Source organism: Macrobrachium nipponense, chromosome 8 (assembly GCF_015104395.2).
Source record: "Macrobrachium nipponense isolate FS-2020 chromosome 8, ASM1510439v2, whole genome shotgun sequence".
NCBI classification, from domain to species: Eukaryota; Metazoa; Arthropoda; class Malacostraca; order Decapoda; family Palaemonidae; genus Macrobrachium; species Macrobrachium nipponense.
In genome coordinates, this window is record NC_087203.1 from 38,814,703 (window position 1) to 38,822,685 (window position 7,983).

Below are 7,983 nucleotides of genomic sequence, written 5' to 3' on the forward strand. Positions count from 1 at the left end.
CTGACTTTGTCCTCCCTTTCTCTCTTGATGGTTGGTTCTGCTAACTAGTTTTCATTTTTTTTATCTTGTCTTTTATAATGTATTATGTCTTTTATTTGTAATTTAGCGCTTTTATATTATTTTATTGTTTTATGTCTTTACAGCTTGAAAATGAAAACCTTTGCGTTTTGAAACGTTGTAATAAATGTATTTTAAGGACCACCTGAGATGTACTTCCTCCTACAAGTCTTCTATTTTTCGAGTTACTAGTAACCGCCATACTTCGGAACGCTATATATATATATATATATATATATATATATATATATATATATATATATATATATATACATATAAATATATATATATATATATATATATATATATATATATATATACATACATACTATATATATATCATATATATATATACATATAAATAAAAAAATATATATACATACATTATATATATATATATATATATATATATATATATATATATATATATCAAACAAGAAAAAGGAGAAGATAAGAAGCGTAAAGCTTAATCACAAGAGAAACTACTAAAGGCAAGAAAAGGAAAGAAAGGGTTAAGATCCCAAACGTGTATTAGTTTGGCTATGGGGAAATGACATAAATGAATAACTACATAAAATATAAGTCTCAAGATTAAGTCAATTTAATTATCAGTAAAAAAAATACAAAAAAGATAACTGATAAATCAATAACTACACAAAACTAGTCTTAAAATCAAGTCAACTTAATTTAAAGTAAAAAAAGGTAACTGATAAATTAATAACTACATAAAATTAAAGTCTCAAAATCAAGTCAATCTAACTCTCAGTAAAAAAAAAAAAAAAAAAAACGATAAATTAATAACAAGTAAAAGTTCTAGTCTCAAGATTAAGTCAATCTGATTTTCAGTAAAAGAAAAAGGACAAAAATTGATAAATTAATAACAACTAAAAATTCTAGCTTCAAGATTAAGTCAGTTTAATTTTCAGTTAAAAAAAACTGATAAATTAATAACAACTAAAAGTTCTAGTCTCAAGATTAAGTCAATTTAATTTTCAGTAAAAAAAATGATAAATTTATAACAACTAAAAATTCTAGCCTCAAGATTAAGCCAGTTTAATTTTCAGTAAAAAAAAAGCGATAAATTTATAACAACTAAAAATTTTAGTCTCAAGATTAAGTCAGTTTAATTTTCAGTAAAAAAAAAACTGATAAATTAATAACAACTAAAAGTTCTAGTCTCAAGATTAAGTCAATTTAATTTTCAGTAAAATAAACAGATAAATTTATAACAACTAAAAATTTTAGTCTCAAGATTAAGTCAGTTTAATTTTCAGTGAAAAAAAAAATGATAAATTTATAACAACTAAAAATTCTAGCCTCAAGATTAAGTCAGTTTAATTTTCAGTAAAAAAAAGGAAAAAAACTAAATTCTGTACTACTCTTGTAATGCTTCACTCAACATTGACATTCCTTTGGAATATTCTCTAATTAGAGGACAAATACTTATGGAATCAGCCCAAATCCCTTGAGAGCTCTCTACAGCATTCCTGAACTTCGGCCCTTCACTCCTTCACGGGATCAACGGCGCCTTTTTACGGATTATGCCGAGGTCCAAGCACAAAACTTCACTCGCTCTCACCCCATCACTAAGAGCGAAGTTTTAAGGAGACTTCCCCATTGCCGGAATCGTGAAGGACGGCGGCGTGTCCTCCTGTGTTCTTATTTGCTTGCCCCCCCCCCCCCTCCCCAACCTCCGTTTTTCCCCAGCCCAGCCCACCCCCAACTCTCTCTTCCCTCTCTCTCTCTCTCTCTCTCGTTTCTCTCTCTCTCTCTCTCTCTCTCTCTCTTTTTAAAGCTACAGCGGTCCTTGATTTTTCTTTATTTCGGGGACTGTGTCTCTGGATGGACTTGATAAGTCTTTGAGACATCCTAATCCTTGTAATACACACACAAAACACACTCTCTCTCTCTCTCTCTCGGCTTCTTAAAGTCCACCGCACCTCCCACCTTCTTTCAGATCGTTTTTACATCAATCCTCTTATCCACCTTTGAAGTTAATGTTTCCTCTGTTTATTTTCCCGGGTTTTCACGAACAGAGTTTAATAATACGAAAGGCACAACCAATACATATCTATTTATCAGTAAATTAAAATGCGTAACATTTATCCACTTATATACATACATACTGCGGCACGCACACATGCACACGCAGACAAACACACACAAATATATACAATATATAATAAATATATATATTGTATACATAATAAATAAACAAGGAATCAGAGGAATATATTTCTGGTGACAGAAATTCACTTCTCGATGTGGTTCAGATCCCACAATAAGCTGTAGGTCCCGTTGCTAAGTCACCAATTGGTTCCTAACCACGCTGAAAATATCTAATCCTTCCGGCCAGCCCTAAGAGAGCTGTTAATTAATCAGCTCAGTGGTCTGGTAAAACTAAGACGTACTTAGCTTTATTTATATATATATATATATATATATATATATATATATATATATATATATATATATATATAAAAGTTATATGCCACGAAGGGAAAATAAACAACGGAGTATCTGCGAGATCTTTCGACGTTCAAACGTCCTTTACTTAGCAGATGAACTGATATACATGAGAAAATGACGATACACGAAAAGGTTGTAAAAACTGACGGATAGGGATTATAAAGAGATTAGTACCTAGGATCCGTTACATATATATATATATATATATATATATATATATATATAATATATATATATATATATATATATATAACGAACACACGAATCACTCCAGGCACACACAACTTTTCTCCCTGAAAACTGAAATAAATGCCGGGGTAGAGATGCCAGAGTCACGGCCTACATAAATATCCACAAATAAAAAAAATTAAAATTATTTCCGCTCGTTTCTCTTGAGTCTCTGCATCTTGGCCCAAGCTCAGGATCTCAGCATTTCCCCATTGCATGAGAAAGCAATAAAGTTCCGTGTCCTCGTAAAAGCACACTGAACTACCTCCATGTAGCGAACATTATGCATAGTCACTTGTAATAATAATAATAATAATAATAATAATAATAATAATAATAATAATAATATTAATAATAATAAGTCATTTGTTGGTTACTGTTGTGAACTTATCACTTAATAATAATAATAATAATAATAATAATAATAATGTCATCATTAATTAAGTAATTACGTGGACTTATATTGATGACCAATGTAATGAATGTCATCTCTAATTAGGTGCTTGTTAATTTGGACTTATTATAATAATAAATCCACTTTTAATTTTTGTCGAATATAATTGTTGAAAGCATTAGCAGTCAAAAGCTCACTCTTTTAAGACTACTATATTAACAGTTATGCTGATGTGAATTTATTAATATTTTTTCGCAAAGGACAACAGTTTAGTAATTTGTGTGAGATAAAAAAAATCATATACAAGAGCAAAGTGATACAATAATGCCTATTACATGATACCCTTAAACTTACCTTTTTCACATCAGAGAATTTAATTATGAAGACTAAAGCTGCCGTCATACACTCCTTTTATTTTTTTTTAAGTTAATAAATTCTATACCAATGCCCAACGGCTTGACTGCTCACTTTGAAGTCAGGCCCTAGTAGTTTTAATATTTCTCGTCTGTTTTCATTGATTTTTAAGGTTTATGATAAATAATAAATAAGATAAGTAAGAGTTTGAACCTACCTGTTATATCCGTATCCATATAGAAAATGCAATTACTTTGTAAAGTAATGCTATTGAAGAGTTTACTTAGGTGACAGATAGTTATCTGCCATTTACACAGAGGTACCATAACTCACCCACAATCTTCCTCAGAACGCCACCAATACTTTTTTTTTTTTTTTTTTTTGTTTTTTTTTTTTTTTTTTTTTTTTTACAGAATGTAATGAAAAACTCAACCTTGCGTATAACCATTGTCTGGTAGAATCCTTGTTTTTCTGTGACAGATATGTGGCCCATGGTACTGCCAAATCCAGCCAGAGGTCTTTTCATATGAACTACATTCACTCCTATGGCTAAACATATTACCTTCCTTTTTTTTATATGATAAGTAGCTTTTCACTATGTTATCTAATGACATACGCTATCAGATTAACATGTTTATCTTTTGTTCATGAGGCAGGCTTCATATGATCTAATTCAAATTATGAGGTATATTTTGGTTTGCTAAGGCCCCCTGGTAAATGAATTGATATTCTGCCAATACGTCACACATAGCAGGATGCTATTCACAAGATATAATTAATATATATTGTTAAATGGCAATGTTCATGTAAAGTTCTCACCTACAGCACATTTCATGATTTAATATTCAAAAGATGACGTACTAAACCTCATATGTTCCAGTCTCACATTTTTTTCTCTTTTAGTGTTTTATCTTCGACTTACCATTCTTTTCTTTACCATTTGAGCCTTTTCATAACTAATTTTTTGGACTGACGTTCAATAGTCCTTCAAGGTTCAAAACCACTTTGACGCGTATATTTATTTTTATATATATCCAGCCAATATGAAATATTTAAGTTGTTTCTATTTATATCTCATTTTGTGGTGTTCCGAAGCTTTTCTTTTACCTCATTCATTCAGTACCTTCCAGTTTAATCTTAATTCTATACTTGAAGCCTTAATTTCTTTTTCCAACTTAAATTCTAAAGCATTTTGGGTCGTTCAGGCCTGACGCTGCCTAAGAACTTATGACCATTTCTTGTTCTCAACAGTTAATCGAAATAAAATTATGGCTAACTGCAAACCACGGCCTGCAGGGAGACCCCTAGGTAATGGTAATATCTACTGAATATTCATAATTTATACCAAAACTGTAACTTTCATGCCATTTATGTAACAGTAATTTTGGAATGGCTACAGAAACAACAAGAGAGACGTTTGGTAATATCTGCTGAACATTCATAATTTATACCAAAACTGTAACTTTCATGACATTTATGTAAAAACCGTTTTGGAATGGAGGCAGAACATTTACTCTTTGCTACCATATTGCATCATAAAATACATCGCCTTATGGGATTTGTATAAAAATGTGTGATAGCTATGGAGAACCTCACTTTTCATTTGGAATTTTTTTTTTCAAATTGCAGTTATCTCATCTGTCAAATGAAAATCACGAGTCTTAATTAAACCAGTTTGACAAAAAAGGTTGGAAATGAAACTCACGACTGGGATTTTTTTCGATGTTTATTAACCAAAATTAGTCTTAGTAACATATGATAATCCTCCATGTATACATCTGCTCAGATGCGTATAAAACGATATGATGATGATACAAAACCCTATTTGCATCTCCTCCACCTCCTCCTCCTCCTCCTCCTCCTCCCCACTGGAGATGAGAATGAACACTATATTAAACACTGTTTTATTATTCATTTTCCTCAATGGCACACCCTACTCATACCATCCACCCCTTGAAACCCCTACTCCCACAACAACCCCCCACCCCCAACAAACTTATTTCACTCGTTATCCACAGACCCTTCAATACGTAGCTTTTGTTGTTACAGCAGCAATTCTTGGAAAACAATAAACCGCTATGAACACGTTCGTGTTACGAATGGTATCGTCACGTAACGAGTATGGCGCCTTTGTGGCCACGAAATGGAATCGTTGCGTATGTCACACCATCCTGCAGTTTAAGACTACCATCCTCTCTAGGAATTAATTATAATAAGTCTGCCTGTCGAGGTCATTCTTGATACCCTTGGAAAATATTAATAAAAATATATATTGTTTTAATTTGAAATATATTTCAACAATTTTAAGACCAATCACACCAAAGAATCACACTTAATAAATAGTATATATCTCGTAAACTGATGTCATTACGCTACGGAAATTTGAAAAGAGCATTTTTCAAAATTTGATAGTATCTATAGCATGGTGTAACTTCATTTCAAAAGACATCGTAATCTCAAGTATTAAGTGCAAAGTATCGTATATATAACAACCAAAAAATTACGGACGTACAGTATTTTATTTTATCAATCCTCGAGAGCTCAACACGACTCGAAAGGAAGTAAAAACCAAACAAACTGATGAAAACTTCGACACAGTTTCCCACCATGACTATCAACGCCCACCATGACTATCAACGAATGTGCGGTGAATATAAATGAATGTACGACCTCGCGGTTACAACTTGGCAACATTGAGCATTATGCCGTATCACACTGTAGTAAAATTTTTAAACTCTCTCTCTCTCTCTCTCTCTCTCTCTCTGGGGCCTGAGGGCCAACGAGATTTCATCATTTTATATGGAAAAGAAAAACTTTTTAAAATTTCCCTTTATAATACGAATATCAGTATGAAATGTATGAGTTTTAGTACAGATTAACACGTCATTCATACGTCAGAATTGTAATAACACAATTTATGGAAAATTTATGCCTACCCCGTTTGCATAAATGAAATTTATTTACATCAGAATATTGGGCAAGGAATAAAAAAAGGGGGGATTTTACTTTCAGGAGAGAGAGAGCGAGAGAGAGAGAGAGAGAGAGAGAGAGAGAGAGAGAAGAGTTCAGGCCATAATCTCTTTAATTGACACTGTTACAAGTATAGAGTCGATAACATGTAGTAGTTCACAGGTGAAAAAAAAAATCCTTAGGCCGACTCAAGTTGCACTTGATTGTACGAGCAATGAGCTATACAGAATAACCACAAAAATCATTAACATCCAAACAACACTCTAACCAACATCAACATCAACATAATCCTTCACAAGCACCGCGACGAACCCTTAATTAAGAGCAATTCCCGATCACTTGCAGGCATTGCACCGTTGTCTTCTGCCAATCGCGTCAATAGGCAGTGGTTCGCTAAATCACAGAGGCGGTCGAGACTTATCGTGAAGTCGATCAGTTTTTAAATATACGGCAATGCGTGTGAATGGGATCAAGAAATTATATCTCGATACACTATATTATTGGGTCATAGTAGACTGCTACACATATAACGGGCTGAAAATAAAAAATCTTGCTTCAGTTGACAGACAAAATTTCACACAAATGAGTGAAATTCGTCAAGATTCAGCTGTTCGCTTCCTCTGACGGTGCCGTCACTCAGGATAAATATCCAGGATCCTCTGTTTTCTGAAATGATATCGGTGCTCTTTCAACGGATATTATCTCAAGTGTCTAGACCACCCTTTGTCAGTTCTTCAATCTACTGACCAACTCTTCATAATGAGCACATTCTTTCAATTAACCCAAATCGATTTCCTATAGGTTCTTGATCCTATTTATTGGTTCTTGGGCCAATTTTATGCTATTAAGACAAAATGATCTAAACTTATAATCTGACCAAGACATTCAAAGATTTCGCTCGCTTCCACATTCGTATACATTTTAATGGAAATTTGCTGGTTCTTCTCTTCTCCAGTCTTATCACTTACCGACTGCGCTGTAATGTTTCTCCTTTCCACATTCGCAAACTACCCATTCCAATGCTAATTTTTCATTTGATAATACAGAACGTTTTTTCATCTAACTTTGCACTGTCATATAATTTCCCAAATCTTCTTTGCCTTCTCATAATTTTCTCAGGTCGAGTCCTTACAACATCTCTTTTCCAATCATGTGATGTAAAGTTCTATATTCCTTAGGCCTAATTTTTCTAATCTGTTCCCTTCTGGTCAACTTTTAAACTCTCCCATTTCAAGGACAGCAACCTTCTCTAGCCATTTCCTAGAACTTTAGCCTCCCGCTATTTCGAAACTGTTCCCACCAACCCTGTCTCACCATAATAGAAATTTAGTACACTTCACGGATACAGTTAGCTCAAAGCCGTTACACCAAATGTTGTAAGCAGACCACACCAGCAACTAGGGCAAAGGGCAAGCCACTTCACCAACTATAGTCAAGAGCAAGCCACTTCGGCAACTACGTATAGTCAATAGCGAACCAGTTCAACGACTACAGTCAATAGCAAGCCACTT